Source organism: Triturus cristatus, chromosome 1_2 (genome assembly GCF_964204655.1).
Source record: "Triturus cristatus chromosome 1_2, aTriCri1.1, whole genome shotgun sequence".
Classification (NCBI taxonomy): domain Eukaryota; kingdom Metazoa; phylum Chordata; class Amphibia; order Caudata; family Salamandridae; genus Triturus; species Triturus cristatus.
In genome coordinates this window covers 1,122,647,195-1,122,664,066 of record NC_140580.1, presented here as the reverse complement: position 1 = coordinate 1,122,664,066, position 16,872 = coordinate 1,122,647,195, and positions in this window count along the sequence as shown.

Genomic DNA, 16,872 nt, shown 5'->3' with positions numbered 1-16,872 from the left:
GCCCGGGGCAGGGCTTACAGCGATAAGTCAATAGCCGGCTTTATTTAGCCGGACTGTCACAGTGGCCTTCTCTCATTTGTGGTGGCTCCTTGTCACACAGTCTTTCCTTTATTGCTTTCTTTTGGCCCAGGGAGCCAGGGGAGTTAAAGCTCTCATGGCGGCAATTAGAAGAGATGGGAAGGTGGCAGCAATTACTGGAAAAATTAACACAAGAGGTAGACGTGCTCCCGACAGGGCCCGACCGTCTTCTTCTAAGGGATCGCTCAGGAAAAACAAATTATGGGCATTAAGAATGGCTGCCTATGTGGACACATCTTTCATATTCCTTCTCTTAAACAACGCCCTCAGAGACCGCCCTGCTCCTGTTCTGCAAATATAATGAGCTCCTGCGCTGGTGAAGCAAGCGCAATGAAGCAAGCGCAAGTTAAATATCCCTAACTCTGCTGTAGGACTTGAATCATTGGGTTCAACGCATATGAGATCACCAATTTACTGTCACTTGCTTTATTGCAAAGTCCTGTTCCAGAGGTGCAACTGACACCATTCTGAAAAATTCTGATGCAAATAGTGTTGTAACCATGCTCCGTCTAGTCTTCGGCGGCGAGGAATAGCGAGCGGCAGCCCTCAACTCGAAAATGCTAAAATAATTTTCCATGGGAAATTTTATTGAGGGGAGTGGAGAAGGACTGTTAAAAAAATGTGAGATGGTCCTTTAAATCTGAAAGGATGCTTCTGAAAGGGACACTAAATCACAACAAATTTGTAGACCTGCATCGGTGGCACCTACTATTTCAGTTGGCGATCTCAGACTGCCGAGGCCTTTTGCAAAGCAAAGCTCCAGGGAAATCAAAGAAAGAACATTTCAAGTAGGATGAAATTCCAATAATGATCCGCCTTACGGGGCGGTGAAGCCTGGACCGTCTGGTGCACACAAACTCCCCGCGAGAGCGCGCGCTCCTGAAAGCGGTCTGCTCTAATTGGGCAGGTACTAGTACTTAATTAGGCCACCGTAACGAAGGGCTGCAATCAATCATATCTGTTCTCTTATTCATCCATGCAACATCCAAATATGTGAGGAGCTAAAGTGGTGTAATTCATAACCCTGCCAATATTAACATTGTTCAAATTAATGAAAATAGGATCCTAGCAGCCCCCAAATTATAAATGATGGCATGTTAACGGCGAAAGGCTGGAGGTCACCGTCATAGTCGTAGTACCTCCTATCGATTTACATTTTTGGGCGTTGTTCATCTAAGAACTGTGAGATTTGTTTCTCCCCATCTAAGTAGGTGGCCCTGGCAGGGACACTTAAGTGCATCTCAGCCGGATCACACACTGAAGGTCAGGTTTATATGTCGTTCACACGGTTAAACTATGGGACCTGGACCTTACTAAGGAACTTTCAAGCCTAAAAAGAATTTTAGGACTGTTTTAGCTGAGAAAAGATAATCCAGATTGAGGAAGGCTTTTCTCCAAGTTTAGGCAGGTTTAAGACTGGCTTGAGCCTGGGAAGGCAATGCTGAGGCTACCTTGAGCCAGGGAACAGGGAACTGCCTTTGTGCATCTCGCCTGATGGTCTTAAAAGTGTCTTGATCCTGAAAAGACCGCTGCGAAATTGTCTTAATCCTGGATCCATGCTTTGTATATCCGGCCACGGTTTACTCCTCGAACACCAAGCTGGAAAGAACAAGGGCAGAAGGGGAACAATTCTGTGCAGTTAATAAAAGGATGGACATGCCTGAAACGGATAACAGCTGCCCATGGTGAATCGCGTGAATACGAGAAAGAATGGCTGAAAATACTGAATGTGGGTGAATGAGTTCATGTTTGTTGAAGGTGGTGGGGTCAGACTCATACATGTCTTCTTGTGTGTTGTGGTGGGCCCCGGAACTCCCAAATCATGTCAATTCCTTAACAAGGTCACCATGGTAACATTTCAGAGACCACTCCTCTCCCTTTTCCCTGTCCGCCTCCTGCTTCCCCGACTGCAGTGGTGCTCAAGTGCCCCACTGGTGCACGTGTGACCACCACGTGAGCCGCGTGTGCACCTTTTCCTCCCTTGTGCTCTGCTGTCACTCTTCAGACCAACTCTTTTCCGCAGTTGTCTCTTCCTTTCCCTGCCTGCCACTTTCCCATGACAGATGTCTGTCCTGGAATCCCTGAAACAGTTGCCTATCCATCACCCTAACTCGCCAAGCTCCTTGCCACACTGCCACCATCCCCCCCCCCCCTCAATCACTGCATCCCTACCGGATTACTGACCCTCAATCCCCCTCATATCCTCTTCGGTTACCCTTCCTGTCCCTCATATACTATCCCCACTAGTTTCACTCCACTCCCCATTGCGGTGCCTACCTGTTCTTTCCTGTAAGCCAGGCGGGGAAGAGGCAGCTGCCCGGTGGGTGCCCGGGTGCCCGGCTGGTGCTGTTATAATGCACTGGAGTTGACATCACAGACACTATCACCTCTTTCAATACCTATGAATTCAAACCTCAGACTATGGCCCTCATTACAAGCTAGGCGGAATAGGATGAGGTATTCACCATACATGGTCAACATTATTACCTCGAAGTTAGGTATTTACTACCACATGTGGTAAATACCTCCTACTCCGAGGTGTTAACTTGCAAAGGAGGCATAACCTGCAGAATGGGTATTTAGCGAACCAAAGTCTGCATGCTCCGCCTTTTTATGGGTTGTTCCGCCTTTTTATGGGTTGCTCCGCCTTTTTATGGGTTGTTCCGCCTTTTTATGGGTTGTTCCGCCTTTTTATGGGTGGTTCCGCCTTTGTATGGGTTGTTCCGCCTTTTTATGGGTTGCTCCGCCTTTTTATGGGTTGCTCCGCCTTTTTATGGGTTGTTCCGCCTTTTTATGGGTTGTTCCGCCTTTTCATGGGTTGTTTTCCCTGATCCTTTTTGGCCCTTTTGAGCTGCCGGAATCCATAGTCCTCATTACCAGCAGCTCGGTTAATTGTGACGTGCACTGTCGCTAATATTACGGCAACATATTGCAATTATGAGTTTTGCGATAACCAGCGGCAGGACAAACCGTCAATATTTATGGGTGGAAATGCCCGGGCTTGTCTGGAACATGTGGCTTTTGTTGCAGGAACTGTGCTGCATGTATCTCACCTAATACATTATGGCGGGGTGGAGTTGGATAACATCTCACCAACTACTGGACCGCTCCTACTGAGGTCACAAGATGGTAAACCTGCGAGAGTGTTAGAATTATCATACAGTTCCCACTTGTGAAAAGAAGTGTTTGCCCAGGGATCAGAATTGAGCCCTGAACTTGTAATGAAGGCCTTTGTCTTTTTTTTAAATAATGGCTCAATTTTGAGAGCCCTGCATCACTTTTGCACCATGTAAATTGGTACATGCTTGACGCAGGACTCTCATTTCGATTTATGAAGCCACGCAAAGCCACCCTGCGTGGCTTTCAGTGGCCTCATAAATCATGAGTACGGCAAAGCAGCGCAGTTCGCTCCATGGGCGCTGCTGCGGGTTTTCCCATGTAACATCCATTGAATTTGATGCTGCAGAGATTTACAAGGTGATGTAAACATGGGGAAGCGCCAAATCCATACAACTCCAGAGGCGAGGCGTAACATGGAGAAATGTCCTTATATCTCCTTGTTTTTTCCTCTTTCTATGTGTTCTGCATTCTGCAGCACACTTAGATAGGGGAAAACGCCTCTTAGGATTCTTTTTGTGTTGGAAGGTGCCCCTTCCTGCACAAAAACAATCCTGCTTGTGATGGAGGCACCCTTGCACCATGGTGCAAGGGTGCCTACATTGGCGCTAGGCTGCCATAACGATGCCAACGCAGGGAGTAAGGAGAGGAATGCACTGTATTGCTTAAATATGGTGCATTTCTGCCCTTCCACTGTGGCGTAGGGCGGCACAGCATGGTGCCTTGCTGCGCTGCCCTATGCCAAAATCCCATGAATAAGCCCCTAAGTATACAACTAAGTTATGCTAGCTTTCTGACCTCCTGGAGCATCAGGTGTGGCACAATTCCCATCTTTCGATGCTGAAATTATTGATGAAGGCTAAAGACGCCTGATGTTCATGAATGGTATCAATCACTGTTTGTTCGCATGCTGCAGCGTCAAGGTTTCGCCTCAATTTATTTGAATTTTCAGCACTAAAAAAACAAAGCTCAGTGTCATCATATCATTAATACAGCTTTTTGTATAACATTTTCGCATAAATTAGTGCATAGCATATTGTTCAATGTGTTTCATACTGTGGCACAATGACTGCTATACAAAATATACATTTCAAATTAGGACACATCAGACGGTGTCAGAAGATATGTAGTAAATGGGCCCCATATATCTTTAGGCCTGGAGGCCCCTGGAATTTCCTCAGCATGTAGTTCGAGTTGTTCCCTACAGTATGTCAGATCTTTCAGGCATTGGTCAAGTTTCGGGGCTCATCGCTTTCCCCAATGGATAACCACTTGCCTCTTTGCTCCTAGTAGGTCTATTACCATCAACCTGCAGTTGGCCGGCTGTAGGGGCTTGACCAGGCTTAGTAGACACATGTGGGGGGTGCATGCCATCTCTCCCATCACCATTGCCGACAGAGCCTGTGTTACAAGGACCCAGGAGTGGTGTACTCGGGCGCATGCCCAGGCCAAGTGTAAGGAGTCTACGTGTGTGTTGTGGCATCTGTCACATGCCATGTCTATACGGAGCCCGTACTTGTGCAGCCGAAGAGGAGTGTAGTATGCTTGGTGTAGGTATTTGAAGTGAATAATTCTTAGGTTGCAATTGAAGGTGAGATGCTCTGTCTGTGCGCAGCAAACTCCCAGTCCTCCAGGTGAGTGGGGTCTCTAATGAGCTACTCTATTTTTCCATCGCGGCACTAGGCGCTGATGGTCTATCTCCCTGCGAGGCATTATATAGCCTGGTGATAAGATGTTTACATGTCCAGTGTGTGAGCAGTGTCTGTAGCGTCCCCAGCATGGGCAGTTCATCTGGAAATTGTGGGCATAACGTTCTCCCAGCTTCCTGCAGCCTGTGATAAATAAATAATGTCCGCGGGGTTTGGTTCGGGATACCTTATGTAGGGTAATAGACGTTCCTCCTTGTAATAGGTCTCCCACTGAGCTCAGTCCTGCCTCTGCGGGTATGGAGAGTGCCTTAGACTCCTGCATGACTGAGATAGCCGGGTGGTGCAGTAGCGACAGCGCGGGTGTATAAGTAGGAGATTTACCTACCCGGGCACTAAGAGTGCACCATGCCCTCGTGGTTCTTTGTATAGTGGACATTTCCAGCCTAGCTACGTCCTTGTGCTCATGTGGAAAAATGGCTCTGAGGGGCGAGGGGTGGGCGTCCTCAGCTTTTATCGCTACATGGGGCATGTATTAAGGTGGGAAATACCAAGAATGTGCTAACTGTGCTTGTGCACACAGGTAATATAAGTGCAAACCGGGGGCTCTGAACCCTCCCAGCTGGTACGGCCGCGTGAGAGTGCCACAACCAGAGGCTGTTTTTAACAGTGCAAAGGCCCCTTTGTATCGCCCAAGTTTAGAAGATGTCATTTTCCATACGCTTCTGTAAGGTATTGAAATCAAATGATATGTAATGTCACTTCCTATGGTTCAGGTGACAAGGCACCCGTGCTCTACAGAGAACGCTTCTCAGAAAGCGATTGTTATCAACTTGGTGCTAGGTCACCGCATTACTGCAAGATTAGATGGATCGCATACTCTAAATGTTGCTTTCGTCTAGGCCCGGGCGTAATTTCAATTACACTGGAGTAATCAGAGTAATTTTGGTAATCCTGTGGTACTCTTTAATGCGTAAAAACAGATAATTACGCCATTACACCTGCTTGCGTAATTATGGGTAAATCGGGGGAATCCTACTGTGAGAGCATAATTAGTGAGCACGAGCGGCCATTCATGCTTTCTATTCGTGTTCTACTGTGTTTAGTGCTATTTCTTAATGCATCCTCGTGTCCATGAGCATTTTGCGCTAAGCAAAAAGCATTAACCGCTGAGAGTTCGTTGGGGGAAAATCCTACCCCAAGAGCATTTTTAGCGCTATTACAAAGCACATAATGTATTGTTGCACCCATTTCAGACGCAAGGGGGCATTTTGCACCAAGAAAATAGAGCTAAATGCCAAGAGTAAGTTGGGGGGAAATCCTACCACAGGAGCACATTTAGCGAGTGCGAGTGGCTTCCCCATGCCGGCTATGTGTGTTCTGTTATATTTAGCACTACTTCTTGGCGCAAAATGCATTCTCACCCCCATTATGGACACAAGGGGGCATTTTTGCGCTAAGAAATCCCGCTAACTACAGAATCACTCTTTCCGAGTAATTAAGCGTAGTCCCTCAGAATTCTCGGATGATACTGTGTGATTACGCTACACTGAATTGCATGTGTTACACCCACCGCTAAGTTTGTCCTTATTTTTCATTAGACGTGACAGTAACTCCTCACACCCCTGTCCCATTGCGCCACTGCACATGTTGACTCACTGGTAGCTACTCCCCTGACCAGCGGGGCAAGCAGGCGTTTCCTCAACAGGCTGAAGCCAACAAGTATGCCTTTAGACCTGAAATGGCTCCAGACACACACATGCCCAGTGACAACCTGGAGCCACTAAGTCTCCCCTGGAAAGAACGTGCCACCAATCTCCGCATAGCATCAGCGGAGTATGCGCACCCATCTTTGAAGCCTTCTACAGAGCATTGTTGCATTGCACAGAAACTATTTCTGAGCGGTATTGCAGATGGTGAGGGGTGGAACTAATGTGCTGGTAGCCGGACTATATGGCAAAACAGTAGAGTGATGGCAGGGTGCTTCTGTCACTATCCTCACCACTCAACCCTGGCTATGGCTCCCCTGCAGGCTAAGAGACAGTCCAGCCCCCAGCAGTGCCAAGATACAAGGCCTCTCCCGGCCGTCAATGAGTATGCGGGCCACCAACAGTTGGAGACTTGGAAGATGTAGGCTGTGCAGATGAGCTTGCTGGTACTCCATGCAGAAGGTGTAGAGAGGAGAACACTGCAAGAAGAGTTGTAGGCTATCCTCCCCAAAACAAAGAACATTTATAAACTGAAACAAGGAGAGGTGAGACCAATAACCTTAGCAAATGACAAGAAACTAGACCATTACACACACAAGATGTCTTGCTGCTTCATAGGGCCGCTCTTCATGTCAGGCGCAAATGCCCACCACGGGCTCTTTGCTCTTCCTTCTTAGATGAGCAGTGCGAGGAGTGGTCTCTTTGTGTGTATGTGACATGCAGTAAAACTATCTAGTGGTGGGTGTACAGAGAGTTGTTTTATTGTTATCCTACATTTCAACAAAACTAAAAACTAGTGGAGATATTGTGAGTGTGTCTATCTTTGCAGATAGTGAACATGTTTCCACCTAAATTTACTGCTAATAAATGGTCATTGGGCTTCATCAGGAAAGAGGTCACAGGAAATGTCTTCCTGGTGCTTCTGGAGCAATTTCCTACCTTATCCTGGGTACTCTGAGGGTCTGATTACGAGTCTGGTGGTCCTCGGACCACTAGACTCATGGTGGTGCGGAGGTGGCAGTCTCCTGTCCGCCAAAATATGACTCGGGCAGTGGGACTGCCATCGGACCGCTGCCAGGGAACCACCGTTCCCTGGAGGTGGCACGGCAGTCCAGGGACCGCAATATGCTTGGCAGGGTTGCCGTGGTCCAGCCAAGCATATTACAAGTTTCCTCTCTGCCAGGGTTTTCATGGCGGTTCCTGCTCCATGAAAACACTGCCTGAGAGGAAACAAAGGGAGCCCTAGAGAGCTTCCTTGTGCCTCACATCCTGTGTATGCACACAGGGGGGCACAACATGGGCTTCCCTGTGTGTATGCAAACCAGTTCCTGCACAGCATGGGCTTTCGAGTCCATGTACGGTAATGTAGACAGAAAAATTATCAAAATTGTGAACAAGGAGGGGATAGAAATAAATGGAAACAAAGAGCAAAACAAAGTAAAGATGGAAAAAAGAAAATAAGAAGGGAGGTTGAAAATGGAAGCTATGTTGAAAAGAAATAGATTTAGAATGAGAATTAGCAAAAGGGAGGATAAGGGAAGAGCAACAAAGGCAAAGATGCAGAAGGAGAATAAAGAAGACAGGCACGAAAAGGAATAAAGATAAAGAAAAGATGAATGAAAGGACAAAAGGGAATGGAGAGGAAAGAAAAGGCAAAATAAAGACATAAATATAAAAAGGATGATGCAAAGGGGGAGATAGAAAGGAAGGAAGGAAGAAAGCTAAAATAAAGCAGCAAAGAAAGCAAGGGGTATGAAGAAAGGATAGAAGGAAAGAAATAAGAAAAGAAAGAAATAAGTTACGAACAATATCTCAAGGATGGGCATTTTAAATAAAAAAGGAAGAAATTAAGGAAAGAATAACTGGAAAAGAAAAAAGGAAGTGGAGAAGGAATAAAGGAAGGAAAAAACTGACTGAAAGGTGAAAGAAGGAAGCAAACAAAAATAAAAAGAGGAGAAGAAGGGACAAGGAAGCAGAAAGAAAAATGTAAAATAAAGAGAGACAAAAGAAAACAAAGCAAAATTAAAGAAAGACAGAAGGGAAGAATCAGAGGACGAAATAGAAAGGAAAGGAAAAAAAGCAGAACAAGAATAACAGGAGAAGAAATTTAAGAATGGATGAAGGAAGAGGGAGGAAAATAGGAGTAAAGGAAGAGAAAAAGTGGAAAGGGGGAAAGAAGGGTAAAGGAAGGAATGGAAAAAGAAATAAGTAAAAAAGGACTTTAAAGCAAAAAGAAATGGGGGGTTGATAAGCAAGGGAACGTACAAATGAAGAAAACAAAGGCAGCAGGAAAAAAATTGAAAAGAAATAAAGCAGAAAGAAAAAGTAAGTGGAGAAGAATGAATGAAATAAGAAGAGAATAGAGAATTAGAAGAAAAAGATTGAGCGAAATAAGCGGAGAAAAAAAGGATAGAGAGAAAGGAAGAAGAAAGAGAAAACATAATTGAAAGAAAAACAAAGAAACTAGGAAGTGGAAGACTTAAATGAAAAAACAATAAAATAGTGTGTATGCATGGATATCGATATCGATATCGATAGATAGATAGATAGATAGATAGATAGATAGATAGATAGATAGATAGATAGATAGATAGATAGATAGATAGATATTACAAGGACAAAGGTGAAATGAAAAGGAGAAAGGGATTGAAAGAGAGAAGAGTGAAACAGACAGAATGGAACAGAAAAACAGACAATTAGGTGAAATGGGTCGACTGAGAAAGGAAAGGAGAAGTGAAGAGATAAGGTGCGAGAAGAAGAAGGCTGATGAAGAAGATAGTGAAAGGGAAATTGGAAGGGAAGTGAGAATGACAAAGGGGAGAGTGATGAGAAGAGTACTGACGTGTGGCAGAAACAGTACTGTCAGTTGATGAGAGGGATACGGAGAGAGATGGGGAAGACAAAGAAGTAGATATTCAGGCAAGTTTAACTACACCAATGTAGGTGAGAGAAACTGAGGTGACTGAATATGAGAAAGGGAGCGATGAGAGGGAAGAGGGATCTATCCATTAAATTGGCCGCCTTGGACATTTTAGAGATTATGGCATCCTGGCTTATGGTGGCCCTTCTTGACTTATTAAAGGCATTCTAGTGATGATTGTGCCCCTAACATAAGGTTGCCCTTTATGGCATAAAGTGATCTTTCTATGCATTATAGTGACCAGGGCCAAAGGCAGCTTGTCTTGGAATATTGTGGGCATTCTAGGCATTATGGTGGCAATGGTACATGGTAGCTGCCAGTGTCATAATGTGGAAATCCAATGTACCATCCTGGCCATCCATGGTATAAAATGCCCATCCTTAACATTAATGCAGCCCTCCGAGTGGCAGCGCCGTACCCTCTTAGGCTTAAGGAGGCCACCATCGCTTCTGATGGGCATCTTGGCATAAGGTGGGCATCTGTGAACTTGGTTCCTATCGTAAGCATTTCATGAGCATCTCTGCCATGGGGTTGTGATATATGGGCACGTGAGGCAGGCTCTAGTCTGTAAACATAGAGCAGTCATAGAGGTAACTGGTTGATGAAACCTATAAGCTGGTATTTGGGGGCCAATTTGTCTAGATTTAATACGAGTAATAGTTGGCATTTGGGAGGCACTGCATCATTTTTTAAACCTGCAGTATTTTTATCGGAGGATTGACGTTATTTACCCAAAAGTTTGCAAACAAAGTCAGTTTTTCAGAAAATGGTAGGCTGCTCTTTGAGGGAAGAATATATGTTGACATGGTATATTAAACACAACTATTTCAATGATAACTCATGCTTTGTTGCTGATGCGGTTTCCTTGGCGACAGAGGACCCGTGCTGATATGGCTGTTATGTCATGCTTCATCTGGTGGTATTCAATCATCTACATTGGAAGCTTGTTGGGACGTTATCGCAAGTACTGTAGTCAGCGGCCTGAGCGACTGGAGGTGCATTATGGGATATGTCAACTTCCTGAATCTTTAGTCTCCATAACGTGAGAGTTCGCTTTAGTATCTGGGTCTATGAGATTTCCCATCTATAAGACAGATCTTACGAGATTTCACTTTTTATTGTACCTTCCTGCTCTCTGTGAGTGGACTCTCGGTCATAACACGGACTGGACATCTAGTATTAAGGGCGAGATGAGGACAGCACATATAAGTCGTGTCCAATGGCATGCCACGGCTGTTTAAACTGTTTCTACAATCTTAGGCCCTCCAGTTACCAGAGGCCTGGTCATTGGAGTGATATTAATGGTACCTGAAAAAACCCAACATGCGTTTTCCGGTAAATATCGGCATTTCTCCACCGATAAACCTTTGATCTGCCAGTATTGATCATAAAACCCACAACTGCCGCACATATCACCATGAACGAGGCCTCTTATGACGAGGGGTTACATTTGTAGTAAATGTTTAGGAAAAGCGGAGTGAACTAGCTGTGTATTGGCGCCTTTTTACCAAGTTTTCTTGAAAGGGTCATGACCTCCCCCCTCCTAAATACCCCAAGGGGGCATCAGGGTGTGGCCCAGGATGAAAGTGTTGCCGTATTTGTTGAGTTCCTCTATATAACCGCCTGTAACTTGCTTTTTATGGGAAATATTAGATGGTGCTGTGACATGCACAATTTGGCACCATAAATGTTCTTAGTAAGGGGGGGGGGTCCACCAAAACCCTTGGGCAAGGTCAGACTCACGATGCAAAACGTGAAGTTTATGTTTTTAATCACAAGTGACTTTTCAGAAATGCCTGGAAAACCTTTAGTGACGCAGCCCAAATGATATAAAACACCAGTGTGACACACCATTTAATCCTTTCATTAGGTCTCGCCTGACCCAGCGCATGCGCTGGTCTGGCGAGACTTATTGAGAGGGCTCCAAAAAGTGATACCAGGCCAGCCTAGAGCTACAGTGCTTGTGCGCGGGCGCGTGCGCCGCGCTTTCCCGCGATTACTTTCACTTTCGCGGCCGCATGGACGCTTTGCATAGCCAATAGGTCTCGCTTTTGGGACCTTATAAGTATTTAGTTATGCAAGTGTTGCATGGCTAAACACTTATAAGGTCCCAAAGGCGAGACCTATTAGCTATGCCAATGCTTGTTTTTAAAGTTCTTGGGAGGGGAGCGCACTCAGTCGTTTCTATCATGGGAGGCCTTTACAGTTATGGCTCCATCCCCCAGGGTTGGGGCACAGGCAATGACGGAAGGGTTCAAACTAGAGGTGGGAGAGGGTCAGTCTGGTGACGAGCGAGCCCTTGTCCTTCTTCGGAGACATCCTTCACTCACTTATTATTAATTACTAAAGTGAAGGCCCTATCGTTAAAAATGCTAGTGTCAGCAGTGCCGCGCCAGCCTGCATTTTATTTTAATGAATCAACAGCCTCCTCGCGCGAGGATTCAGGGTGTTTGGGTCTAAGGGCGTGAAGATAGCTCAGCAGTACCACTCACCCTTCTGACGTCATTGGGTAATAGCTACTCCGCTCTGCTATCTTGGGATCCGGTCAACCCCCAGGATATATAACCTAACCGGTGGGAAAGGATGGACATCTGATCTCTTTCTGGGCTCTCTTTGGCACAATAGAAGACAGACTAGAAAGCTTCTGCAGCCTTTGGAAAAACTGCATCTCTGAAGAGGCAGAGGTTGCAAGCAGCATGCACAGCAGCATTGCTGCTTGGCGAGATCTGCTGGTTTGGGCCCCTCAGCTGAAAGGGAAACAGTGCCATGCGCCCCAGGCATCATGCATATTTTAGGCATGCGTCATTTTTATGTTTATAGTTTTTGTTTTTTTTATAAATTGGTTCCAACCACCCGAGGGTGCTCTCAGATAACTTTAGGATAGGCGTGCTTATGCCATATAGTAGATCTGCAGGAGCTAGCTGGTGGGGAACCAGGCGATTGCGTGGCACGGATGGGCAGTGCCAGGAGATATCCCCAATGTGATGACAAAGCCTTGAGAAGAACAACAGTCTTGGCCGAACACCTGGGTGAAGGAGGCCAAGCCAGTCTTAGGCGCCTGACTGGGTGGGACACAGGTGCAACTGGAGACGTCATGAAGATGATGTGGTTATAGAAATACCAGGTTGAAGAGGTGGGTCTTTATTGATCTTCTGAATTTGAGGTGGTCATGTTCCACTCTGAAACGCAGAGGCTGGTTATGCCACAGGGAGAATCCTTGGACATGGAGAGCGTGTTCACCATCTCTCTTTCATCTACATGGGTGGATCGACAACAGGCAGCGTTGGGGTCTGAGGCTTGTACTTGGGTGGCAAGTGATAAGCAGTTTTGCAGGATTGTTTGGTAACCAACGATGGAGTGGAATGTGCATGAGGCAAAGTGTTTTAAAGCCAACTCTTGTTCACTTGAAGCAGCTGGAGGGCTCTCAGGGCTGGTGTGAAGTGATTGTGTTGCTTCAAACCAAACAAGAGAAGTGCTGCATTGTTTTGGACTCTGGAGTTTTAAGAGGGATAAACTAGCAAAAACCAGTGCATAGGCTGTTGGAATAATTCAAGAAGCGCATTAAAATTAGGGTGGTTTTCTGAGAGGATTGGAAGAACCTCTTTGAGTAGACGTAGATAGTAGAATGCTGTTTTGGGAGGCGTAAATAATAGCTCAATCCCAAGGTGCTTGCTTAATCCACCTGGTTTGGGGGTGCCAAGTTCTCAGAGGCAGGACTGATAAGGCTAAGTACGAGGGAGCTTTGCAAGTTTAAGGAGGGGGAGAGCAGAAAAACAGCTTCTCTCCTGGACAAAATCCATTGACGTGCCCCTGTCTATAGCGATCATTCCCCCCTAACATCCGCAGGCTGACGACCAAGCAGGAACCCTGATTGTCATGGAACATAGGTTGCCTCCAACGAGCACTCTATACCCCCTGACTCAGGCAGTGTCTTTGGGAGCTTTATGGTGATGTCAGCTGCACAACAGACACCAGGAACCTACCAGGGCTATGCGTTCCATCAGATGTATAGTTGATGTCTTTGCAGGTGAGGTCTACATTGTAGAAGGCCTTCCCTCGCACAAGAATTTAATGCAGACGTCATGCCAATCCAGAGAGATACACTAGGAAGGCGAGCGGAGCTGCACCAGAGAACTCTCCAGCTGAGCCTTCAGCTCCCGCTTAACAATGTCCAGGCCAAGAGAAGTGGACGTCTAGTCCTCCAACTGGCCCAGTACATGGGGAAAATGAAGGTACTACTGGGCCATTGTCTCTGCCTACTTGACCGGCTGAAGGTCTGTGGAAAAGTTGGAGGGATATGGCAGAGTTCACTTGCAGGGCGCAGGGAACACTAACTGCATACTAGAATCTGAGAGTGGACAGAGGTCCTCGAAATGGGTCCGGAAGAACATAAGCTAGCCGTGAGTGGATCCGAAGAATCCCTTTGACCTTGGTAAACCAGGGTATAGCCACAAGGATGGTGGAAGAAGGCAGCTGACTGATGCTGGGAGTTAAGGCAACCAAATGACAATGTGACTTAAGGAATTTAGAGGAATGAAAGAAGATCATTTTTGATGGGAGATGGAGAGATCATGAAGACAAAGATTGAGTGGAGCAGAGTCACTGGTGGAGAGAAAGTATAATAAAAGAGCAAAAATGAGGAATGGTCATGAAGGAAATGAAGGAATGGCAAGTGTCAGATTAGGTAAGAATTGGAGAGGTATATATGCTATGTATGTGGAAAAGAGAGGTAGCATGGCGAAAGGAAGGGAGCAAAGAGCTCGGGAAACGAGGACATGTTGGGATATGAGGAGCTAAGGAAGGTGACAAAGAACAGAATAGTGAGCTGGGGTTGCTGCAGAGCTCTGCTGAAGGGGACAAATAGAGCATCAGGGATTCCTTGAAGGAGTGAACTGCAAACCTCACAACGGATCAGATTGAAGGAATCAGCAGAACTGATAGAGGTATATTGAGTTAGGGGTGACTTAGAGTTTTTGGCAGTGATGAAATCCTCCAGCTGTCGGAGGAAATGTTGAATCTGGAGAAGAATTCCCCAGTGGAATTTCCTCCAATATACCGTTCCAAATATGGAGGAAATTCCAGTGGTGGGACCTTCTATGGATTCAGCATTTCATGAAGAATTCAGGGGGCTTTCCATTACCTCCCAAACTTAAATTGGTCTCTCACTATCTTAATGAGAAATTGGTTGTCTCAACTTTTTAACATGGTTTAATTTCCTATGTCTGGGGGAGAGTGGCCTGACATGTGCACGTGTGATGCAGTGACCGTATGGCTGCCATATGGATGCCACATTAATGCACAGAAGCTCATACAGGCACAGAGGAGATCACTTTCCCCCTCTGTGTAACTAAGATAGGATGGCTGCGTCTTGTGCTTTCTCTGTGAGCGCAGTGGAAGCCACTTTACATGTGCTAAAGGTGGCAGGGAAATGGCTGCAAGAGGAAGGAACTCCTGTGCACCAGTGAAGCAGATAAAGTCCAAGAAGGCTGTGTATGTGGATGTACCTGTGGAGCTGGCGATCAACTGCTTTATAAAGGAGAGTCGGGAGGGGCAGGTGGACAAGAAATAGGGTGGGCCCCATCAGTGGGGTACCACAAACCTCATCAACTTTCATTTCTAGTGGGCAGTTCAAGAAAAGCAAGCAATGGTGGATCACTGGTGCTGGTCACCAGATGATAGGTCTTCACCAACAGATGGCTAATCTCAGCGAAAGGGGCAGAATTCAGAGACAAGGAGCTATGACGTTGGGATGAGGGCTTATGGCTGGTATTAAATCGCCCAGACAAGTTGCTCCACCGCTTGCTTGGGTGTAAACACATGTAAAACGAGGGCTGAGGATTATCACAGCCACCTCATTCAGAAAGTCCACCAGATTCAGGTTGATTCCAATGTGGAGGGGCCGTTGTCTGATTCATTTGCTGAAGACATGAGGCGCAAGATGGGGAGCAAAGTGCAGCTCCTTGGCATGAAAGAAAGAGGGCAGGTTTGGATTGTGCCTCCCCCGGAGGAAGATGATTAGACTTTGCATTGGAAGACACTTTTTTTGAAGGGTCAAAGGGCCATTGCAAATAGTGGTGATAAAGGGGAGGAAGGTCAGGTATCTAGTGAAGGGGGTACAGCAGTGGAAATACACAGGAAAGGCCTTCAACCTGAGGCATGGAACCAGGGGCTCGGCACAGCAAGACGCACCACAATACAACCAAATAGCTGCATCGTGGTGGGAAATATCTAGACAGAAGAGATAAGTGAGGATTCTTCTGAGGTGAAATCCTGGAGGAAGGTAGAGTGGAGAGCCTTGGATTGGTACTAGTGTGACTAGGTGGGCAGGGCTGTGGCATCCAAGGTAGCAATACCACAGAGAAGGGACCTGGGGAACTGCAAGGACTCAGAGGTTAGATAGCAAGCATTGGCAATGGCAATAGGTATGGCTTTAAGGCAGAGGTCTTCAAACTTTTGTCTGCTGAGCCACCCCATCTAAACCTTTTTACATGTCGAGCCCCCCCACCACCACCACCACCTGACAAAAAAAGTTCTGGAAGCTGGTACTCTGCATCATTGATGGCCCTTCCCTCCTGCAGAGCCGAGGTCGTATAGGGCAAATAATATTAAATAAAGTAAGAGTGTTTAGTAAACAAGTTTTTTGGTGCTTGTGTTTATTCTAAAGTTCAAATAAAAAGTCTCCAAGAAAATATTAGCACAAAAAATTACATTGGTGCTTTATTTTTCACATAAAACACAAAATTTAGGATAGATTAGCAAAAACACTCCCAAAACGCGGGTGTGGGGTGTGCCTGTTTTTCTTCATAGAGACAATGTGTGGATCGATTCTTGCTTCTGCCATCCTTAGGTTGTGCTCCACTTCCAGTCTTGAGCAATACCTGAAACCGGGAGTGCTCACAAAAATTTGTAATATCTTTTTTGCAGTTTTATATAGCGCGAACATGACCCAAAGGTATTGGAGTGCTTTACAGGAGCATATTTTACATTACACAAGCACACATTCATTTTTTGTAAGCACAGGGAGATTAAGTGATTTGTCCAGAAACACAGGATGTTAAGCAGACACCAAGAATTGAACCTGGTTCCCCAGCTCTACAGTCATCAGCTGTGGCTGTTGCGCCACATCCTTACCCCGAAACAAGATATCAGAAAAAAGGGGTTCCACAAAACATGCTTTCTGACACGATTGAAAAATCCATGATTATGTGGAGTATGGCCAGGTGTTGCCATGTCAGTAGGCGGCCAGCCACAGTTTTCCAAGAAGGCCTAGGGGACATTTACATCATACACGTGATATAAGTGATTCAAGAGGATATATAGATCTTTATTCTCTAGCAGCATCAAGAGTCAATGTGTTAGCATAGTTGGCTTATAAAAAAGATTGCTTTCCAAAGCTTCAGAA